General features: G+C 39.5%; 1 protein-coding gene across 1 annotated transcript in view; it reads right to left on the bottom strand.

Moving 5' to 3' along the window:
* Pag1 (phosphoprotein membrane anchor with glycosphingolipid microdomains 1) overlaps positions 1-2,844 on the bottom strand; it is a 128,283-nt gene extending 125,439 nt beyond the window's left edge. The window contains exon 1 of the mRNA XM_026384740.2: positions 2,674-2,844. The gene's annotated coding sequence lies outside the window, so the exon portion shown is untranslated. The remainder of the gene's footprint in view (positions 1-2,673) is intronic.
* Positions 2,845-24,396: the final 21,552 nt, after the last annotated feature.

The raw sequence follows: 24,396 nt of genomic DNA, 5'->3' as shown, positions 1-24,396 counted from the left end.
TGTGAACTGCAATATCAGACCAATTTTTCTCTTTTTGACTCTGACTATATGAATGGGCAGCGGAGCAACAGAATCCACTTCTAATTGGCGAAGAAAATTCACCTTACCTGGCATCTCTCCTGCACACAAGGAGGTATGCTACCAGGGCAGGGTATTTAACAATAATTATGATGGTAATAATAGCTCCCAGTCATGGAAAACTGGGGGATGGGGGGGGGCTGTTAAGCATTTTGCATACTTTAAGCTTAAATCTCTTCAGATGTAAATTGAAGATAATAATGCATTTATTTTGTTTGCAACTTGAAGCAGAACGGTCAAAAAGAACATAGTTTCAAACAGACATGGGTTAAAGTATCAGCTCCAACCTCTGCTATTTGATCTCACTGAGCTTTAGTTTCCTCATCCCTAACATGTAGATCAAGCATACTGTCTCATAGGCCTATAGTGAAGGAGTGAGGGAGACACTAAGTCAAATATCAGCTGGCATTGGTATGATTAGTAGGTGCCCAACAAATATTTATAACTTGATATAAATAAAATTATATAAAAGATATTGTTATACCTGTAAACTTCTATTGCCCTCCATCAACAGCCATTCAATGTCTACAATATCCAAAGATGCAAGGATAAGTTTATCCAGGGCAAGCTTAATATACAAGACAGTGGCTCAATAGCTTTACATGTATAAACTCCTTTAATCCTCACCACAATCCAACGAGGTAAGTGCTACTGTCCTTCCCATTTTACAGCTAGAGACACTGAGGCCCATTGAGAGATTATGTAACTTTCTCAGATTCAAACAGATGGTACTAGAGCTGGCAACCCGGCCTCATATGCTGTCCTCCTAACCATAATACAACAGTGCTTTCTGGGTCAACCTGTTTGAGATTCCATTCTTGGATGAAATCTCTTCTACAGGTAAGCACTCGGATGTTCTCATGAACTACAATATATTGACTAACTTTTCAAATTTTGAAGTAACATATTTTTATATTTTCTAAGAATTTTTAATATAAAAACTATACTTTAAATAAAGTATCTATAACTAGTTCATCTTGTTTTGTATGTTGGAACATCAAAAATAACTGCTCTCTTTCTAGATTACCCAAATAAATCTTACATTAGTATGTATCCTGAAGTTTTGGTTTAAAGAAAGATATTAAGTCCAAATTCACAAACAGATGTATACATATTTCTCTCTTTCCATATATACATTTATATGTGTATGTACATATATATGTGTGTGTGCCTATATATATATATATGCATATATGTATTTCAGGGAAGTCTTAATGTGATACATTTTGTTAAACTAATGACTTGTACAAATATTCCAAATATTTCTCTTATTTCTAATATCACTATCTAATAAGCCAAACCACAGTGCTATATGGTATTTCAAAGTATTCCTTTTACAAATTTAATCAACTCAAGTATTAAACATCAATGATGATAATCTATTGCTCTGCTTAAAAGGAATCTCTAGGGGACAGCTGAGAAATAAAGGTTAAAGATTTCTATACTTCAAAGCAGGATACTGCAGCTACCTATAAATCATGCTCTTTGTTTATTAAGATAATTAAACCCACCAGTACACTTAACTTTCAGACTCAACAATTGTCTGATATGAACAATTTCTACTTTTTCTAAAACAAAGGGGATGTGTTCCAAAAGGGTCCTTTACATGCTCTCTGCACAATGCATGCTATTTTAAAACATGATTTATGTGTCTAATTCCTGGAGCTGCCTTGAAAAATATACTGGGTTCTTCCTCCCCTGCTCCCTATTACCAGAAGACACTCCAATTTGAAGAGTGCACTCTGTTTCTGACTACAGGCTGCTATATCATGTCAGCATTTTCATTAAATACTGTTGGAGCTGGACCTTAAACAAATGGAATGGAGAGCCACAGCTGCAGCCACTGCAGAGAGGTAAAGTTATCCAGCTGGGAGGCTTACATAAGAGGTGCTGGACAATCCCTGTGAAACCCAGGTGTCATCATCTAAATCCTATTTCTTTGAGACTTGCCCACATCCTTAAAGTGTATGAAATCATATGCCGCACAGAACATTTTTTTTTCTCATGCTATATGCCTTAGAGCACGAAACACTGGGTTGACATATAAGTTGTTTTTCTCCCTAAAGGACTAGGCTCCAATTATGGGAACGTTGGCAACTTCTGCCTAGGGGAGGAGAAAAGAGAGATGCGCGGGAAGACTGCAGGCCTGAGAAGGAATGGCTCAGCTTCAGTTCCCAAAGATCCATTACAGTGCTGACCATCCAGGAGTCACATACGAAGAGTCCTCCCCAGAGCACTTATAATAGAGGTGGCAAGACCCTGCAGACCTGCCCCTGTCCCGCATACACAACAGACACAAAGTCAAGGAGTTCCGAATGTGCAATTAGCAGCAGGCGAAATGTCCTCGGAGCACCTGTCCTCTCCCAGCACATTCCCAATTGGCAACCTTCACCAGAGGCTGGAGCCATCTAGTTCTGGGCTCCAGGCTCCTCTCCCGCGGCGGATCCCCTTCTTGGCACCCCGCACTCCCTCCCCTAACTGAAATCCTGTTAATAAGAGGAGCCACTCCTGTCTGCTCACAACACGAAGATAATAAAAACGAACCTCTCCTTCCCACGGCTCCCTCCAACTTCAAAAACTCAAAAGTCAATTTACCGGGATGCAAGAGTCCAGGAGTGTTCTTGGGAACTGGCTTCAAGGCAACCCCTGCAAACTCTGGCTGCGCGCAGCCCCTCAGCTCCTGCAGTGGCCAGAGGCAGCTGCGGCTGCAGGACCAAGCGCTGCTGCTCTGCACCAGCCGCCTCGGCTCAGCGATGCCCGGCGCCTTGGCACTCGCCAGGGCGCACCACCGGGCGGCGGCGACGACTAAAACTGCACCCGGCCGCGCGAACCCTAGCGCTGCAGCTGCCGTCGGCCCCGGAAAGCTGCGCTCCGAGCCCCTGGTGCGTGTCTCCGCCTCGGAGGGAAGCACAGCTCAACAAGAAACCCCGTACTAGAAAAAGCCAAGGTACTGCTGTCCTCAGAGCTGCCAGCCTGCCCCCAGAGGATCAGTCACATCGCGGGCGCGCCGGCGAGCGAGTTGGCAGGCGGGGACCGCAGTCCGCACTAGCCGCCGCGCCGCGGAGAATGACAGGCGCCGAGGCGGAGCAGCGGCTCGGGGCGCGGGGCGCGAGTGCGCATGTTCCCAGCCCGCTGCGGCACGTCACGGGGAAAGAGGGGCGGGGAAGGGCGAGCCGGGCGGGGCCCGGGTGGGGGCGCCCGGGACTCCCCGCCTGGGTTGCGCCCTTCTAGCACGCCGGAAGGTGTAGGAAGTCGCCAGCCTTTGGGTTTTGTAAACCTAAAGCCCTGTGGTGGAACTTGTTTGCTTCCAGAGTCTATTGTCCCTTAAAAAGCACTGTTTATTTCAGCAGTCTTTGAGGTCCCAGTCGAGCCCACAAAAGCCAATTTAACTCAGAATATTGCTAAACCGTAAAGCGCTGCGATATGGGGGACAACGACCCTCCGCCTTGGTTGTACCTAACTTGGGGAGCTCTGTTACGGCCCGCTGCCTGGGCCGCACCCCCTGAATAAGCGCAGGAGAATCTCTGGGTGGGGCCCAGGTATCGGTAGGTAGGTGGTAAAACTTCCTCAGAGATACCGGGGTACAGCCGTGTTTCTCAAGCCTTTGGTGTGCCGCAGAATCCCCTAGGGAATTTGTTAGTGTGCGGCAGAATCCCCTGGGCAATGTGTTAAGATGCAGATGCCGATTCAGATTCGGTAGGTCTCAGAGGATAAGGGGAAGAATCTTCATTTGTAAGAAGTTGTGAGAGACTGCCACTGGGGAGTCCCCAGACCACATCCTTGCTGGAATCTGGAACAGAGCTTCTGAAGTGGTCTGCTGGACAATCACCTGAGAGACTTTTAAAAACTCAGAGCAAATTCCCAGGCCCTCTCCTCAGTGGTTCTGGTTCAGCCTCTAGGCAAACATGGGGCTCTGGAATTCCATGTACAACAAACACTTTAGATCAATCTGATAGGAGTTTTGTTTGGACAAAAATCTCAGAGTATTACACCAGCAACCTGGAGTTGGGAATAGGCATTTTGTAGTACCAAAGAACCAAGTTAATCTTAACTAAAGTACCTTCTAAACGAATCCGTGCTATATTTAACTAGTTCAAATTTTCTGCTAGTATTACTTAGCATTCCTTAGCAGGAAAAAAAAATGGTACAAATGACATTAAACATTATACACATAATGTCTCTCTGTTACATGTATCATGACAGGGAACTCAGAGTTGGCTGGAAGAGAAAGCTCAGTAAGCCAAGGGATGGGGAGTAAGGAACAGTGATGGATCAAGGGATATTAGTGTGTTGCAGAGAGAGAGGTGTGCAGGAGGAAACAAACTTCCGACTCAACCTAGAGCTTAGAAACCTGCTCTTGGGGACCTTAGGGTAGGAGAACCCCAGGACCAGGCTTGGCTTCCTGCTTCTGAGTTAGAGTGAAACTGGAATTTTGAAAAGCTAAAAGGTATGGATTTCACTAGGTTACCTTATTGAATCTCACAGTGATCTCTTAAAGCAGATTTTTAAAAGATACTTAGAACATTAAAAAAGTATACTTTGAGCATTAGTTGTGTGTTCAAGTGGAAGCACAGATATGTGTTGGATGTTTTTTTTTAATAGTCTGAGGAAAACAATTTGAATCTTGAAAATGGATTCTGTATTTACTATTCATATCTTTTAAAGGATATGCCTAAATTTTGAGTTAGACAGGATTTCATTTTTAGACAGGGAGAAAATACATTTTTTTGTCTTCATCCAATTTTGTAGTTCCACATAGTGGAATTGCAAAATGTTGTTTTAAGAGCATCGTAGTTCTAGGACACTGCAGTTACACAGTGCAGGCATTGTGGAGGAGTTCGAAGGACAACACTGGCATTTTCTGGTGACAAGTGTAATTATCATCCTCATTTTATCCAGGCCCAGAAACTAAGTGATCTAGACAAAACCGTTAATCCTGACAGGGGCCAGTTTCAAGGCTCTGTTTATTTCTTCACCTGTCTTGGTCAAATTACTATTCACCAAATGAATTTTTTTTTTTCATTTCCAAATTGTTTTTTTACCAAGATTTGCCATTGGTAAATTAGAACCTAAATATATTTCAAAGCCAGTTCTTGGACTTGTAAACGCTAGGAACTGTACTCCCAGTGTAGTCAAAGTTTTAGAGACAAGCATGTGAGATTTATATACAATCTCCTAAATCAGAGGTTGGCCTTTGCCAGGCATGATGGTATTATGTCTGTAATCCCAGCGACTCAGGAGGTTAGGCAGGAGAATTGCAAGTTCGAGGCCAACCTAAGCAATTTAGGACGGCCCTAAGCAACTTATTGAGACCCACTCTCAAAATAAAAAATAAAAATGGCTAGGGATGTGGTTCAGTGGTTAAGCACCCAGGGTTCAATCTCCAGTACCCAAACAACAACAACAACAACACAAAAACAGAAACAAAAAAACAGAGGTTTGTCTTGAAGTGCTGTTGCCAACTATACCCTCTGCCCAAATTTATCTTTATTCCTCATATAACTATTCCATTAAAGCTATTCTTCTGATCATGAAATAAAAAGTGAATGAATTCCTAAGAAAAAGAGAATTCCCAGTAAACGAAAGAGCTGCTTCACATTGACTGCAAGACTTACTTCTGTTTTTAATAAGAAAATATTTAAATTTTTTTTAAAAAATGAAGGTAGCAGAACGATCGTGTTGGGACCTTTAGGTAAAGGACCCAAGATTGTCTGTCATTCAGTTTTCTTAGGTGCTAGAAGCTCCAGTCAAAACATTTATTTAACATTTTACTGTCATGTATAACTAAAAAGAACAACAATACCAACAACAACAACAAACAATTTGAAAATAAATAAAAATATTTATTTAAGTAGTATTTTAATTCATCTGCATACTGACTTCAAGAAATCCAGAATTTAATTATATAAAAAGTTAATGAATATGCCCCACTATTATTGAATTTTGAGTCACTGTTATTGTCATTAAACATTTGAAATATGCAATATTGTCTTGATATTGACTGTATTGGCCTGTAGAATTTGTTTCTTATTAGCTGCTATTGTTGTCTAGCGGGAACAGCAGCTACATTTTTTTTTCTCTTGGAGGTTTGTATTCCTTATGGGTCAGGAAAGCCTGCTCTTTGGCTGAGAATTTCCTCATGCAATGCCCCTAGAAGTGCTGGTTCTTAATTATACAGATACCAGAAACTGCTCTGAACCTCTTCTCCCTGCATTCAAGAAACTATACATAGGATAGATTTTTATTAGACTCTGCCAAGAATCACAGGTGGGTCCCTGAGCTGAGAAGGTTCAGCTAAAAGTTCTCTACCTTTATTAATTATGTTTTTTCATCCATTTCACTCAAAGGGACTCTGACAGGAAAACCGTTCAACCCTGCTTACTTTGTAGATATAGAACAGAGAACTGTTGTAGAGTCCAAGGTGACTGGTGAGGCTGAGAGAGTTGGGAGCAAAGAATTAGATGGCACTTTATATAAAATAATCCTGCAGTATGTATGTTGTACTTGATTTTTGGACACAATTTATTACAAAACTTGCATTGTTTGAACATATGTAACAGTGAATAGCATCACTGCAAACCTAACTAAATCCCTAGTGAGGATGGAGGGTGTTTAGCAGTCTGTCTCTTTCTCCTCAGATACTTCTTGAAAAACCCAATTATTTTTGCCTTAAAACAGGAAACCTACAAAATACATGCATCTCAAATGTTGCATCTAAATTAGTTCATTTAGAATGTAGAGCAGAAAATATAATGCAGAATTTGGATTTCTGGGCTAGCTCTAAAATGCTTTTTAAACCCAGAAATAAGTTAATAGAATATTAGAGTTGGGGGCTGGGGATGTGGCTCAGTGGTAGAGCATTTGCCTAGCACATGTGAGGTGCTGGGTTCCATCCTCAACACCATATAAAAAATAAATAAATAAAGTTTTTTTTTTTTTTTTTAAAGAACATTAGAGTTGGCTATGCTTATCCACAGGATTCAACCTACTACGAATTAAAATACTCTGGAGGGGCTAGGGGTGATTGTGTTTGCACTGAATACATACGGAAATTTATCCTTGTCATTGTTCCATAAGCAGTGCAGTACAACAACTATTTACATAGTTTTATATTGTTAGGTATTATAAATAATATAGAGCTAATTTAAAATATACAGGAAGATATGCATAGGTTTTATGCAAATGCTATGCCATTTAAAATAAAGGACTTGAGTATCTATAGATTTTCATAAATGTAACTGAAAGGAACTAACCTCCCATGAATATATAAGGACTGGTCAACTGGTAAGTATAACTCGAAGCCTGAAAGGAAATAAGTTTTGGTAAGAATTGTGGCCCAAAGTAGAAGTGAGATTGAGAATTGGAGGATGGCATTTAGGGACTGCAGAGGAAGAATGGAGGTGGCCTTTGGTGGCTAAGGAGTAGGGGCTGGTGAAGACTAAATACCACCAGCTCCTGAGATTAAGTTGGGAGATAGCTTGTAACCAAGAAGAAAAAAACCTTCTATGGTGGCAACTGAGGGCTTTACTGTACTTAAAGTGTTAAGGCTTCAACATTTGACTTATCTATAAGAAAGAGTAGTCAGAGATAAATAAGCAGTTTGTAAATCCTTAAAACCCATAAAAAAAAGAACTATCATAGAGATGGACAATTTTAATCTCTAAGAAATACTTACCCCTCTCTCTCAGCCAAGTTTCCCATTAATAAAAGGAGAGAACAATGAAAGACAGGCAACAGGGCATGGTGTGAACCACACAGACTTGTGGAGCTCAAATGCTCAGCATCTTAGGCCGATGCAATCATACAGTCACCATCTTTGATTATCTAATGTGAAGTGATGATAACTTCAAGTACATAGTAGGTTTTTATTATTATATGCTTGCTGTTAATGAGTAAAACCTTTCTAAGAGTCAAATCTGTACCTAGTGGTCTCCTAGTGTCCATTTTAACATAAGCCATGATTGACTGTAGTTTTTATGACAGTGATTAGAGCTCATGTAAGAACAGGAGAATCTTGTAGAAAAGGCTTTCAGGGGGTGACCTAAGAAAACCTAATGTAACTCTGTGGCCTCACACTGTACTGCAGAGGAAAACATTGGACTTGAGCACTTGACATTCCAGATCTTTCGACTGGGAGAAAGAAATTATGGCAGAGAAAGAGAAAGTACTTACAGAAGTGGAAACAGAAAGAGTCTTACTGAAATGTCTTTATGTTACAAATTAAAAGAATGGCTATTCCCGTCATCCTGTGCCTCCTGACCTCACACAGTCCTTAAATTTCTATCCTCACATCAGCATTCAAGATTTGTGGTTCAAAACTGATGTGGATGCTAGAATGTTGGTGGAGATTTTGGGGGGAGTTCATCCTACTTCTTCCGCCTCCATCACTTCAATATTGCAGAATTTTTATAAAGATATTTAAAGTAGTATTAGAGAAAAATATGTTTCAGTGATCATAAACCATGTACTAGCCATCAAACAAAGCTTGAAGACTGAGAAAGGAAGGTTATAAAGTTAACGAGAGCTTCAGTTCCAAGGGAAGTAACTCATGCAGTCTCTAAGTATCAGAAACATTGAAAAGATTTTTAGTGGCTATTGCATTTCTCTCATTTCTTGCTGTGTTACACATCTTCTGTTCAGCACTTTAGAAAATAAAATTTTCTGCTCTTGGCCTTATACCCTCCCTATAGGGCAGGCCATCTCCTTTCATAACAAAAAGGGGCATATGATGGCTTTCTCTTTCACCCAGGATTCCATTTAGGTGGGGAAGAATCTGCATTGGTTACATGGCTTCCTTACTCTGTCAATTTCTGCTCCATTCACTTAGTCCCTTCTCTACTCCCAAACAAGAGAACACCTTCTAGAAAGAGGTGATAGTCAATAGCTGTGAGGGCCAAGGAGGGTCAGAATTTCTCAAGGTTTTTATACATTGGTCAGTGGCCAAACCTGATATTTGGAACAGGTGACCCAAATTGGCACTTGGCATGTTGCAGGTGTGGTAGGTGGTCAGACCTTCAGTGGATTCTCAAAACATGTTTTTCTAAGGTTGACTAAAAGCACAAGATCAGCTTGGTAGAAAGGCAAGGGACCTTGGAAATTTCCCAGCAATTCAGATAGAATTCCCACAGGCAAAAGCCATAAAATAAACCATCACTCCAAGATGTCTTGTAAAAACAGCAGTTGCTTTTAGAAATATTTAATCCCCAATTCCACTGAAGTGCACATGGTATTTCCTGTTTCTGGAAACAGAGGAAAATTAAGCTCTGTTTGAAAGAAAGCAAGCAGAGCCAGATGTTGGTGTTGGTAACAATCTGCAGAGCCCAACACGCATGTGGCGGCAGTCAGGGAAATGCATGACAGCTGTCTGAAGCCCTGGGAGCCTAATTTCTCTTGGCTAGAAAAGAAACAAAAGTGTAGGGGCTGTTTTGTTTATATGTACGAGGAGACAGCTGAGTCCAAGAGACATTATTTTGGTTAATAGAGCCAGCAACAGCAATTTAAAATTATTTTTCCCTTTCTTTGAACACATAGCTCAAATCACTTACTCAAGGAATATTCCAAATCCCACCAAATGTAATGACATTCTAAATCTTACTTTTATTTATTGATTTAAGAAAATTCAGGACTATTCCATTTTGAAACCAATTAAAAGCAATCTCATGGTATTTTGATTTGTCCATATTAATACTTAGAATTTTTATGTGGAAAATACATGATTGGACTTCTTGATTTAAAAATCTTGGGGATTTATGGGAGTGATAACAATCTAGTTTATCTTCCACTGTACCCCATTCTGAAGCTTCTCTTTCGGTTAAGCTGATTTTACCTTTGTCCTTTGTCCCTTCTTGCTTTTGCGTTTCACTGGTGTTTGTATCCAAGCTCTCCTCTCCCCTCTCTGATCTTCAAATACTAGCCATACTCTAATGCCTAATTCATACTCCAGCACATCCATGAAGTTGACCTTGATCTTCCTAGTGGAGGAGCCTCTCCTGTGAGTGTCCTGTATCATCTACAGTCTATATCATCACATGGCATTCTACTCTGCATAATAGCTATCAGTGTCTGTATCTCAACTGCTCCATGAGACAGAAAGCTCCTCAAGTTCACACTTCTTTATCCTTCCTCTCCCTCTCCCCACACCTCAAATTGATAGTTATTTTATACAAATTGCAAGGCGACTACCCACATTCATCCTTATGATGTTGTTGATCCTGATCATGTTTGATGGAAGACAACGTGCAGGTTTGTGGAGAAGATAAAGAACGCTGAGTGATTCATTATCAGATCCGCCTTGGACTGCAGAACTGGACATATGATGAAGGTTTATTTAGTCATATCTTGTTGCATATGAATTACAGGATGAAGCCTTGGTTTCAAGGGCAAAAATGGAAGTAGACAGTATGAGATTAATACTAAGATTTCCTTAATATTGAGCTCTGGACTAGGATATTTCAGTATCTCCCTCCCACTATCAATGGACAAGATTGAACACAGCCTGGAGAGGACTAGATATGTAACTGGGGGAAAGATGATCATCCATGGAAACAGTGAATAACAAAACCAAGAACATTTTTTCTTGCTGCTGCAATGCTCTTCATAGAGGCTGCTTGACATGAAGGGTGCAAGTCTTTGTGTCTGCCCCTCACCTTGCCACCATCTCTCTGTCCTGTTTATGGTCCCTTGTTTAGGGAAGTGACCCCAGACTGCACTGAGACCTGACATAAACACTGACTAGACCAGGCTGTCACTTGTTCCTAAGAGTAGGCTGATGCAGAGGGCTGACGGGGGGAGCTAGCCGGACCAATAGAATTAGCTCTATCTGAAATGTAGATGGGAGAAAATGGAGTGGATTGGACATTCTACAGAGGAAAATGGAACAGAAAAACAAGAAACAGAGAGCCAATAGAAGAAAGAGTGCAATGATTTTCCAGACTCTTCACATCTTTCAGTGAAGTTCTCTTTCTATTTCTCAATTCTTGTAAGCCAAAAAAAAATCTAACATAGTGCTTGATGAATGTTTATAAAAATGAATGACTAGAAATAAATTATGAATATTATGAGGCATTCATAAAACAGTATTTATGTGCATTTGTGATATAATAAAAACTATTTCTGGTCTCTGTCTCTGGTTCCACATTCAGATCTTCAAAATCCTTTGAATTTCCCAAGGGATAGGAGTGTCTTTTGTTATTCATAATTAACCCCTTTGGGTGCTTGAGTTTATGCTAATGAGGTCCAAGGGGGAACTAGCCCTGGATTAGAAGGTCGGAACTTCTAATCACATACCCCAGCCTTTGGGGAATAAGTGGGCCTGAAGATTAAGTTCATTCACAAGGCCAGTGACTTTATTAGTTGTGCCTACATGATGACACTCCAGTAAAAAACTTGGGACACTGAGGCTTGGGGAGCTTCCTGGTTGGTAAATGTATTGATGTACCAGGAGGGTGATGTATCCTGACTCCACCGGACAGCCCTGTGCTGTATACCTTTCCAGACCTTGCTCTATGTATCTCTTCCTCTGGCTCTTCAGCTATACCCTTGGGTAATCAGAATCATAATGCTTTCTTGAGTTTTGTGAGTTCTCCTCAAGCAATTTACTGAACCTGAAGAGGGGTTGTGGGAACCTCCAACTTTGCAGCCAAGTCAGACAAGGGCAAGTGGCCTGGGGATCCTGCTTACAGCTGGTGTCTATAGTAAGAGTTGTCTTACTGGGACCTTCACCCTATAACTTAGGGGATCTGATGCTCATTCCAAATAGTTAGTGACAGAATAAATTGTGGAATGTTCAGTTGACGTGAAAAAGTTCCACCAGAACAGACCATTACATTCTTTGGCATTTAAAAATACACCATGTTTTTTTTGTGATGTTTATTTTCAGTATTGATTAACACATAGCTAAATGATATCACCATCTCAAGCTGAAGGAGAGAGTAATTATACGGTTATTATGTCTGTAAGTCAATCTGCATGTGTTGATTGATGGTGGTGAAGTAATCAACAAATTTCAATATATACAACCCAACCCTTCAGCTGTATGGTTAGCTTTGTGGAGTCAAGTCCACATATTCCATATATTTGTATTTTAAACTATGCCTAGTGAATTGCCTTAAAAATCCTAAGTACTACTGAAATGCTTTATAGTTCCTAAGGTAATAAGTGCTTGTTAATTATAATACCTTGCATTTCATGCTTATTTAATAGTCTAGTCTCTCTGGGCATTAATAATCTTTTTCTCTTCCTTTCCTTATTTTACTAACAGGAAAAGCTAAGCCATAGGTAAGTGCCTTATCTAGAATTTGAGAGCAAGTCAGGACTAGATGTGATATTAAAAGTAAATTTCCCAGAGTTTCCAAGTCTATCACTTAGCTTATCAAACCTTCTTTCATTACTAAGAACTACTGATCATGTCTAGTTCTGACCATTCTGGGAAAGATGATAGTGAAATCATTATACACGTTCAGATCCTACCATGCCTGGCGCACATGGAACCACTTTGTCATTCATCTTAGAATTGTTCATTTGGCCATATGTTCATGCCAGTAGCTAAACCCAGTATCTTCTTGCCAAATTAAGTCAGTGAGTCATGTATATTGATAGAAAAGTTTAGGAATCTAACCTATGATATGCCAAGGAAGAGAAAGAGACTCAAGCACTGACAAAAACAGAAACAAGAAACATTTTTTAAAAAAGAAAAGAAAAGAATTCTCAAGAGTATAAAAATGACATCTTCCTTATGTAGCACGGTAGCATATGATTAGCCCTACTGGGTTGTAGCTGGTAGCATATGATTAGCCCTACTGGGTTGTAGCTGAACTCACCTGCCCCATCTTCTTCAAGCTGTAAACAGAATTGAAACAGTAAATTTGCAGCAGGAGAAATTTTTAATGACTATGAGGCCAACAATTTATTTCAGATGAGAAAGCAGTAAAATCTCAGTTTTCTGTTATCTGATTGAACATTACTCTTCAGAAGTAATCACTTGCTTTTTCTAACACACTACCCTTATACTTTATTACTAACAGGATCTCTGAAAATGACAGCCACTGGAGTTAGGGCATGGTCATTATGGTACCATTCAATTTGACAACATGCAATCACATCCATTATAAATGTGGTAAGAAATTTCCAAGTTGGTTTAACCCAGCGCTGAGTACCTAACAGGCTCAAAGAGAAGAAATGTCAGTAGACTGCTCTTCTATGCATATGTCTAGAAGATTCATCTACGTAGTGAACACTGACAGAGGTGACAATTTCCTGAGTCTGAGGTTCAGACCTACATGTGACACGTTTTCTGAGACAAAGCAGGTGATTTTAGTGGCCACTTTGCAGGTAAGAGAAAGCTTCACCGTCCTTCTGTTCCACCTCTGAATGAGGCTGCAGGCCCAGAAGGCACCTGGGTGGATGTTGATGTGTGTTTGCTCCATCCTGCCCCTCGTGTGTGCGTGAGCACTTGATTCAGAAACATCTGGGTGCTCGCCTCTTCAAGAGCAGGCCTCAGAGGTGTGCCCGACTTTGATTATTTCAAGTGTTTAATTCTAGAGGAGTCCAAATCAATTTTCTCTCTCTCTTTTATACTGATGATTGAACCTGGGGGCACTTACCCACTGAGCCAAAATGATAGAAATAGCCATAATAAGTAGAAATAGGCTTAATAAATAGAAAGCATGATGGCAACCATTTGGAATTTTTAAAATTATTATCTTAAATGATAGACAACTGTATAAATAACCAAGTCTGTATGAGTGGGAAGACTTGGGCTCAAATATATTTTCCATTTCCTAACTTACATTTTTTAATATTTAATTTAGAGACAGGGTCTCAGTGAGTTGCTTAAGGCCTCACTAGGTTGCTCAGGCTGGCTTTGAACTTGTGATCCTCCTGCCTCAACTTCCTGAGCTGTTGGTATTATAGGCTCCATTATCTTTTTGAGTCCCCCTAATAATTTCAAACTTCCTGAATTCTGGAGCAGGATGCTAACTAATGTCGATTGTTCAGGATTAAGGATGATGTGGCCCACTGTAGGACCACCTTCCAGAGGACACAGAGAATTAAAGGAGGTTTTGGGAGGGGGAAAGTAGCCTTGTTACAGAGTTCTGTACCTGCTGCAGAAGGAATCCCAAAGTAGTTTTTCTTTTTTCATAAGGAGAACCAGCCAATGTTGAGTTTCAGCCCCCAGCACAGTGGTTAACCGTGTGGGAATCCGAGGAAAGGTAGCCTAGGTTCATATGCCTCCTCTGACAGGTACTGAAATCTTAGTCAAATTGCTATGCTCTCCATGTCTCAAAATTTCTTGTCTGTAAAATATATTTAATAATATGCCAAGCATGTATGCTAATGGCGCAGTCTCTGGAACACAGAAGTACTCAAATCACCACTACCATATAGGGCTTTCTCTATGCCAGGTGCTCTCTGTGCGTTTTATATATGTAACTCATTTAATTTTCATGATAAACCATAAGACATATACCACATTCCCATTTTACAGATGAGGAAACTGAGGAGCAGATGAGACCATTCAGTTGGGGACAGCAAATTACCTCTTTGCATTTTAACCCAGGCCATGTGGTTCTGGAGTCTATGCACTGAGCCATTATTTTCTGCTGCCTTGTCTCTTTGAAAAGGGATACTTTATTTATTGTTTCCTTTCCTGTGAGGCTTTCCAACCCTGTGATACAGATATGACCCCTGCTCCCTGAGGTCTGAGGCCCCAGGGGAAGCCGCAGCTGACTCTTCCCATTGCTGAGCCACTGTGATCCATGCCAAGTCATCTGCCACTTGCATGATTCCCAGGATGAAAGTGAAAAGGTACAGGAGGATCTGAAAGCCTGCGTATGTGTTGTTATTTTTTCGTATTTGGATTCTGACACTCTCCTAGCTAGGTAAACTTGAAGACCTTCTTTGGGCCTTAATTTCCTAAATCAAAAATGACAGATTCAAACTGGAATATTTTTTATGCATCTTCTACATCTAGAATTTCACAATAGATCATCTGTTTATTTAAAGTTAACAAACATTTACTGACTACCTGTTAAGTATAAGGAATGTGTTCTTTGCTGTGGATAGAAAAAAAAATTGAATAATGGCAACCACATGGAATTTTTATATTAAATAATAGACAACTGTATAAATAACCAAGTCTGTATGAGTGGAAGACCTGGGCTCAAACGTATTTTCCATTTCCTAACTATCTCCTTAAACTAATTATCAAACAGAACCTTAATTTTCTCATTTGTAAAATGGGCTTGATCATATTTTTATTGTAAGATGTGAATCATTGCTGGCACTCAAAAATGTTATTGAAAGTATTCAACAAGAGCTTTGAATAAATGCATTGTATATATTTTTTTTAAACCAAGTAAAGTGGAGCACAGTGGTGTACACCTGTAATCCCACCTATTCAGGTTGAGGCAGGAGGATCATGCATTTGAAGTCAGGCTCAGCAACTTAGCAAGGCCCTTAAGCAATTTAGGGAGAACCTGTCTCAAAAGAAAAAAAAATTGAAAAAAGTGCTGGGGATATCACTCAATGGTAAAGCACTTCTGGGCTCAATCTCCAGTACTTCAATAAATAAATAAATAGACCATCGCCAACAACAAAAACCGAGTCAATAAATGGAATGAATTTAACTTAATTCAACTTAGTCTTCTGAATGTGATATATGGTATAAAAAGATGTGAACAAGAAATCTCATAATCACGAATATGTAATTTTAATAAATCTCTTTAATGCTAAAAGAATGTGTTCTATTATCAGACTCCTAATAAAAATCAAATGCATATTAAAATGGGACATGAGAAGCATGCCATTTCGTCCGTGGGTAAGTAAAGGGAAAAGATGAAGCAGAAGGAGACTAAGTTCAAATTCACGCTGCCTGTTAATGGCTATGCTAGGTGTGAATGGTGGATGTTTGAATGCTGGTGAAGCTTACAGACTGACTTCTTTTAAATTAGGGGCTTACCCAATAAAGATGTATATTTAGTTCAATGCAGCAAATATTTATTTAGTTGACTCATACTTTATGTCATCTTCTATGTTCTCTTTGTGTGAAAGAGCAATGACCCAGGCAAACATGAACAATGCCCTCCTGGGGAACAGGAGAAAGAACCCAGTTGTATTCATTCGTTAAATTTCTAATTTTTAACAGAGAAATGTTTTCTAAAGATAAGAACTCCATTGTTTAAATATATGTATTATAATTTTTATTGCTATGTTTCTTATAACAGGAAAAAATATAAGGGGATAAAACCCCAGCTGAATGTCCGTGGACAGGAGATGTTCTCAAAACTTAATATATAATGTGAAATAGAAAAAATAGACTGAATCTCAACTAAGAAAAATAAACAGGAATAGAGTGGGGATGAAAGTGTCAAGATGTTAAAAATATTTGTCTCTCAGTAGTATAATGATCATTGTGAGTAAATTTTTTTCTCCTGCCCACTTTTCTGTATTTTCTTGCTTAACCATGCATTTACGTAGCAATCAGAAAAAATAAAATTTATGAAGAAGATGTTTATAACATTTGACCTATTAATTCTGCTCCTAAGTGTCTTCTTAAAAATAGAACCTACCAGAAGAATCCTGATGCAAATAATTTCTTGTAAAGTAACTAAAAGGTTAAGCTATACCCTTCTTCCATTAGTCATTATTTAACAGTTTGGGGATCTTTTGGATTTTACAGTGCATTCAGCTACATCTTGGAATATCACACACTCCAATGAAGCAACACTGTTGTCAAGCTGATTGCTATGTGCTAACCATGTTCTAGTTGGGAAAACCCACTCCCTGCTAATCTGTGAGGTCATGATGTAAATCCAGGGGAAACAACTCGTCCTTCAGAAATTCCACAAGCTGTCCCCTCTAGCCATTAACTATATAAAAGGGGCATGCTCTCAAACCAATCAATAATAATAAATAAATAAAAATAAAGTAGTTCTTATATAGAAATTTATATTCTCAAACTTGAGACATTTAAAGCTCGAATAATTGCTTACTAGGTCATGTGAAGAGGGAGGATCCATTTCATTGAATTCTAATAGGCAGGCAATGCTTTTGACAGTGATTGCTACTATGTTTCATCTTCTGGTCTTTGGAAACAATGGTGACAGATGTAAATAGGTATTACACTGGGGTTGGATGCTCACCTAGAAGCTTTTGAGGCACTGGGGCTGGTCAAGAGGAAACAGGGACAGAGCGAGAAGGAAGGTATGTAGGAAAGTTTAGTCTCACTTCCTACCTGGAAAACCCCGAGCGCTGTTAAAACACTCTGGACGTGAAGGAGAATATCTGAGATGGAGTCACCTTCAAGTTTTTTGAACTTGAGCAAGTCAGTTAACCTCTGCGCAGTGAGCCTCTGATTTAATCTATGCTAAATTGAAGAAAAAGTTAGAAAAAAATACAAGTACTTTGCAAAGTTATTGTAAGGATCAAAGGAGATAATGTATGTGAAAGTATCTTATAAGGTGTAAAATTTGCTACATAAATTAGATATATTAACATTCAAGGGCCTGATTATATTCCTTGGGATACAGAAGACAGTGTCTTTCACTTGGTCATTATCAATTAAATATTTATTAAATTCATTTGGTGAGACAGGACATAAACTGGAGATAAAGTGATGTTTCAGCAGCTATTTTAATTAGAAAAACTAAGGTTTCCTGGGTATTGTAAAATTGAAAGACAGTTTTCAAATTTCACCTAGGAACAGAATAAATGGCACAGGGCATTCCTGGAACAGGTGGGATAATGTGTGGTCATTTGACTCACTGTTCTACTGGTGGCTAGAATTTATCTACCAATTCCTGGACCCAGCTGACTCAATGTGACTCATTGGTTCAGTTATGAGGCCAGTAAATATTTTTTGAGAACTAACTATGTTTCAGACACTCTACTTACAATGATTTGACATGGAGGTAAGAAGAGACAAACACACTCCCTGTTCTTATGGAGCTTACAGCATAGTATTGGAACAGTAAATAGTCGGGGAATCACGTAATCCATGACAAACATTATTGCTTGGGAGAGGAGATACCTAATTCCACAGGGGCATATCATTTCTATGCTCAGGTTAATCAGAGAGATCAGGAAGATTTCTTTGAAAGGGAGATTCATGGGCCTAAATCTGAAGGCTTTAATCTGTAGGCCAAAGGTGAAGAAGGGAGAGAGGAACATTATTTTATTTGAGACAAGTTCTAAGTTACCAAGGTTGACCTTGAACTTGCAATTTTCCTTGCTTCAGTCTCCCAAGAGGCTGGGATTATAGGGGTATACCACTATGGCCCCGGCTATCATGGATTAGGCTTTGAAGGACCTTGTATAATATGCAAGAAAGGTGACTCCCATCTTGGTAGAGCAAAGTCAGCTCCTTGGTTTTCATATGGTTTATAAAGGTTATTAGTCTTGGCTGTTCCTTCCCAAGTAATTCCAAGCTTCTGGACTTGGGGAGTGGGGGTGGATTATTTCAGAGTGACAGTGACTGATCAAATGAACAACTCATCTTATTTACTTCACAATATGAAAGGACAAGAATGTGCTATCTCTTTCATCTGCAAAGCTTTCCTTGACTTCAAAAAGCATATTATAAACAAAAGCATGTCACAGGATGTGGCGATGAAAACAAGTTATGAAACCAGTTTACATGCCACAGTTTAGGCAGAATCACAAGGGAGGAACAAAGAGACCCTTTTCAGTGTTTTTTTAAGCTCATATTTACACACATATATGCAATTACTATCAAGTTACTATGAATTTCAAACATCTTTAATTTGTTGGTCGTATCGTCAGCTTAAATGTGCTATTGTTTTTCTGGTCACATATAGTTTTTCTTAAATATTTTTTTTGTTCTTATCAAGTCAGAGAGGCTGAAAGCTGATGCTGACTACCCCAAATTTAGTTAAGTTCATGTTTCTTCACAGTGACATATTGATAGATATTTGTGTAGCAGAGCATAGAACATTAGAATAGGTAGTCCGTTATGAGTCATATGTAAGTTCAACATTAAAAGAAAGCTTTTAAAAATTTAGACAACATTTGGAAATTATGAACTGGACTTATATACCATAATTACTATACTCTGGCTAAATATTAAAAGTATTTTGAGAAGGGAATGGAACATTATTTCTCTAAATAAACTGTTGCTTTTAAAAAACTCAACACTGGGCCTGATGGCATAAGACACCTATTACTTTCAGCTACTCAGGAGGCTGAGGTAGGAGGATCAAAAGTTCAAGACCAGCCTCAGCAACTTAGCAAGATCCTGTCTTAAAATTAAAAATGATAATAATGATAAAGGATGAATATGTAGCTCAGAGGATGAACACCCCTGGGTTCAAGACTCAGTGCCAAGGAAACATAAATAAACAAACACATACTAAGAAGCTGTGATTTCTCATACGGAAACATTAGTAGAAAGATTCAAGTCTCTATAGAGAGTCTTCAGGATTATGCATCCTAATATATGAATAAATGGTTTTGGTTATTTTTAATCATAATAAATGTTGTTTCATGTTATGATTGATAGCAATAAAAGGGCATAAATATTTTAAATGTTTTAATTACACTTATTTGACATGGGTTCCTAAATCTGTCCCACTCTATTATTATAACACACCTATGGGACACAAAAGGGTGGGGGCAAGCACAGGCAGAGACTCAACAATGACAAAAACACCAATATTATCCCTTACCCTGCCCCGATGTATAAGAAAATACATTGCTGATTGAATGATTTCAATGTAATAAGCATAATCTCTTCGTCACAAGAATGCTCCAGGTGATCAGGCTAAACCTGCTTGCTTTTGCCATAGGAGGAAATACTGTCCCTTTCCTTTCACCTTCTGCTCTGTGGGTTGTGAGCAGTCTGGAGTCCAATGTAGGCTGCCCTGGAAAATGAGTCAGGGCTGTTCCTTCTCCCAGCTTCCCTGGCTCTGTCTGTGCAGGTCCTGTGGGAAGCCGAAGCCCAGCATGAGAGGTTTATTTGGGGAATTGTCTGTGGAGAACACAAGAGGGAGTAAACAGGTAGAGGCTTCACACCTGTTCAAGGAAAAAGGGGTGGAAGGATGGATACAGTGAGGCTCAGATCTCAGCCCTTCTGAGAAAGTTTCCGCTGTGCCAATGGGAAGTCCCTAAGACCCTGAGGTTTCCCAGTGAAGAAGCTTCCTGTTGGTTAGGAAGGGAGATTTTGGAGTGGACACTGCTGTGGACCCAAAGGAGTGACTACTGGAGACATTAACCAGTTCTGTCCTCTGTGCAGATGCTCTTGAAGGGAGATCTGAGCAGAGCAGAGCCTGGTCACCAAACCAGCATTATCATCCTTGTTCTGGGGATCAGATCACATGTCTACCCTGTCTGAAAGCTTTCAAAGGCTCCTTGTTGGCTGCAGAATAATGTGCAAACATGCATCGAAGGTTTCTGAAACTAAGATTCATTTACATCTACTTTTAGTATATTTCTCCCTGATTCCTGTTCTCCATAGACAAATTCACACCACAGTCTGGAGATCCAATGCAGTGTGATGCCTTTGAGCTTCTGCTCAAGCTGTTCCTGCACCTTCCCCTCCTTAGCCTCTCCAAATACTGCTCCTCTCCACAACCAGACACTCTTCTCCACTGAGCTATCTTTCTTGAGCCATTAACCCAACATGCATCGACTTTCCTTTGTGCTCAGACTCCATATTGTGCAGATGTCTGTTTGAAGTGATTTCATTTTACATCTTTTCTTCCAAGATCTAGAAAACAGGAACTATATCCGTAGGATCCTCCCAGGTTGTGCTTGTACCAGTGATAATTTGATAAGTGTTTATTGGAAATAAATGAATCCACATGTAGGAAAGAACATTAGTTTGTTAGGAGAGGGGATGGGACCAGAAAGCTGGAACTGTTTCAGGAATTTCAAAGACATTTCTGCACACAGCCTCATTGAATTCTCTTTGCTTCTCAAGTCCCTTTCCTGGAACTTGAACCAGATAGTGGCCAGCATGGTTGAGAGGTAAGGGGCAGGGAAGCAGGTAGATCTACCTTTTTATCCAGCCCTTTGAGAGCACAGCTCCAGAGAGAATCAAATCTGCCTTTTGTGTAATGCGTTCCTTCCTTTCTTACGTCTATCCATATGGTGCAACATTCTCTCACCCAGTTCTTACACGAAGACTGAACTGTGAGGCGTCAACTTCCTGCTCATGCTTATCTTTGAGTCCCCATCACCCAACGGAGGGCCTGGCAGGGAGCAGGTGCAGAGTTGCACAGTGTGGTGTGCAGGGAGGGAGGAAGTGGGCACACTCACAGAAGCAGAAATCTGATCATCAGAAGATGATTGCCAAGAAATCACAGAACGAATTACAGCAGCTAAAAAAAATATAGCAGGAGGTGAAGAGACAGATGGCAGGATGCAGAAAAGAAACCCAAAGGGAGACACCTTGCCTTACAATGAATGGCCAATTGAATTAAACTAGTTCTGGCCCTCATGAGAAGTAGAATATAGAGTAGAAATATTACTTGGGTTCAATTTAGTAGTCTTCACTGTGTGGTCATTTTTTTTTTATAAAAGTCCATCTTAATTTCTATAGTTAAGTTAAAAAATTAGAATATAATTAATTTCCAGTTGCAAAGCAATTCTAATCTAGTTGAGAATATATGTATAAAGACACATGAAATAGTCTGTGACATGGTCAAATATGAATTTGAGTTCTTTCCCCTCCTACACTTAATTAATCTATGAGTCCTGATGGCTTAACATGCAAAGTGTATCTGGAATCTGTCAACTTCTCCATCTTTACCACACAACTTTAGTTGTTTGTCTCTTTTATACCTGCAACAACTTCTAACTGGGCTCCTTCATTCCAGTTTTGTATCTTCATGGTCCATTCTCTGCCTGGTAGGCAAAGAAGTCTTTCAAAATAAACGATTCATGTTGTGACACTCTCCTGCCTAACAGGCTCCCAGGATTGCTGGGGTACTCGGTAAAAGGTGACGGTCTCCCTTGACCTGGCACTTGCTTCCCTCTGAGCTCCGTCTCTGCCTCACTTCTCCTGGCTCACCACCCTCCTCCCACACAACCCTGCTTTCTGTTCTTGAGAATTGCTATACTCAGTGCTAAAGAATTTAGGGCCTATATACTATTTATTCTGAAATAAAAAATAAAAGAATAAACAAGTGAAAGGAAGGTCAGTAGACTAAAGGAAGGAGAATGGGGGTAGGCAGTAGGGGAGGAAAGAGGGGGATATGAACTGAAGTTGAATTCCATGTTTGTGTGATTTTGTAGGGAGGAACTTAACTTCTCCCTATAACAATAATGCTCTAACAAAATTTTTTTTAAATAATAAAATAAAAATCAACAGAAATATTTTAAAAAACTTTATTCTGTTTGGAACAACTTGTGTCTCATCTTTGTAGGGCTTCTGGCTTCTTTTAAAATACATTTTATTTTTAATTAACTTGTATTAATTGTATATGTTAATGGGGTTCAATTTCAATACATATAGCACACACTGCTCAAATGTGTCTAGCCTTCCCTTTATCCACTCTTCCTTTCCCCTTCTCAGCCTGTAGTAAATCACTAGACTACATTCAGGTTGCTTTTATAAAAAATTTCCACATATAGAGAGAATAAACGGCACTTGGCTTTCTGTGTCTGACTTATTCCTCTTAGCATAATGTCCTCCACTTCCATCTATTTTGCTGCAAATGGCAGGTTTTCTTTCTTCTTTATGGCTGAATTCTACTGTGTATACATACAACATTTCCTTATTTATCTGTTGATGGGCACCTAGGTTAATCCTATATCTTGGCTATTGTGAATAGTGCAGCCATGAACATGAGAATGTAGGTATCTCTTTGGTATGTCGACTTCATTTCCTTTGGCTACATACCCAGAAGTGGGATAGCTGGATCATAAGTAACTCTATTTTTAGTTTTTTGAGGATATTCCATATTGTTCTCTATAATGGTTATACTAATTACATTCCAACAGTGTATGAGAGTTCCTTTTTCTCCATGTACTTGCCACCATTTTTGCATTCAGATCTCTTCAGTGAAGCCCTGAAACCTCCTAATCTAAGCTATCAATCCCCCTCCAGCCATTTTCCTATATCACCTTGTTATAGATCTTCATGGAACTTAGTATCTAAAATGAGTTTATTGTTTATCTTTTCCCTCCCTTCAACATACACACTATGAAGTTGAGCTCCTCCAGAGATCTTCTTTCCTATCTGTCTTTTAATGGCTCTGTTCTCAGTGCCTCTCTGTTCCCAGTGCCTAGCACGATGCCCTTTGAATAGTCGGTTGTCTCTCAAGAGCTGTCCAGTGAATGATAAACAATACCAACTAATAGAGACAAAGAAAGGACATTGTAGTTCAGAGTAGTTATGCAAAGTGCTTGGAGGAAGAAAGATTATTTTAGTTGCAAAGAATGCTAAGAGGCAAAGACTTGGAAGTGACAGTATGTGTCTTTTTGTCCAATGGAGGACACTGGCTTGACCGAAGCAGAAGATGCACAGAAATAAAGGTGGGCAGGAAATCAGAGGGCAAAAGAAAGTCATTACGCTGCCTCAGGTGGCAAAGCATTGAAATTCTACAGGGTACCTGAGAGCTAGGATAGCTATTTATCATTCTATTTCCAAGTCTGACAAATATGGAACTAAGTACAATTCCCGAATCATGAACATAATGAAAAAACAGTCAGTCAACCTTGTATATTTCATTTTTATGCCAGTGATGATGATTTGATTTTATTTTTTGGCTTCTCTGCTTCTCATGCAATGGTTCACTATTTTGATAGAGCGGCTCCCTGAATTATTCAATCTAGAAATAGTTTTCATTTATTTGACATTTTATTTTCTCTCAGGAATGGCCCTTATAGAATATGCATTTCTTTTCCTAGAATGAGATAATATATTTGAAAGTACTTTGCAAATCATCAGATGCCACTGGAATGGAAGGTAGAATGATATTCCCTTTAAAGGTCTTAAGGGACATAAACTACTCTCTGCCCTGGGTTTCCTGCTTTTTATCTTAATAAGAGGAACCAATTCATTATACTGGGAGATTATTCTCTACTATACTCAGGAGACAAACATGTTTGTCTATACATTGCCCACTTACTAACTCTAAGAAAATTAACAAAACTCACATGTTTCTGAAATAAATCACGGATGTCAGTTACAGAGCGTGCGCATGCACTGTCGAAGCACATAGAACGAAAATTCTGCCAATTTAAAAGAGTGCCTATACCTCTTGTCCCCCACCTGGCTCATTTTTCATCAGCAAGGAATAGCTTCCAGCAGAATCCAGGAATATAGCAGTTCCTCTGAGCACCTAAGATCACCATGGA

This window comes from Urocitellus parryii, chromosome 7, assembly GCF_045843805.1.
Source record: "Urocitellus parryii isolate mUroPar1 chromosome 7, mUroPar1.hap1, whole genome shotgun sequence".
In the NCBI taxonomy this organism is placed as follows: Eukaryota; Metazoa; Chordata; class Mammalia; order Rodentia; family Sciuridae; genus Urocitellus; species Urocitellus parryii.
This window is presented reverse-complemented; position numbering and strand designations above follow the sequence as displayed.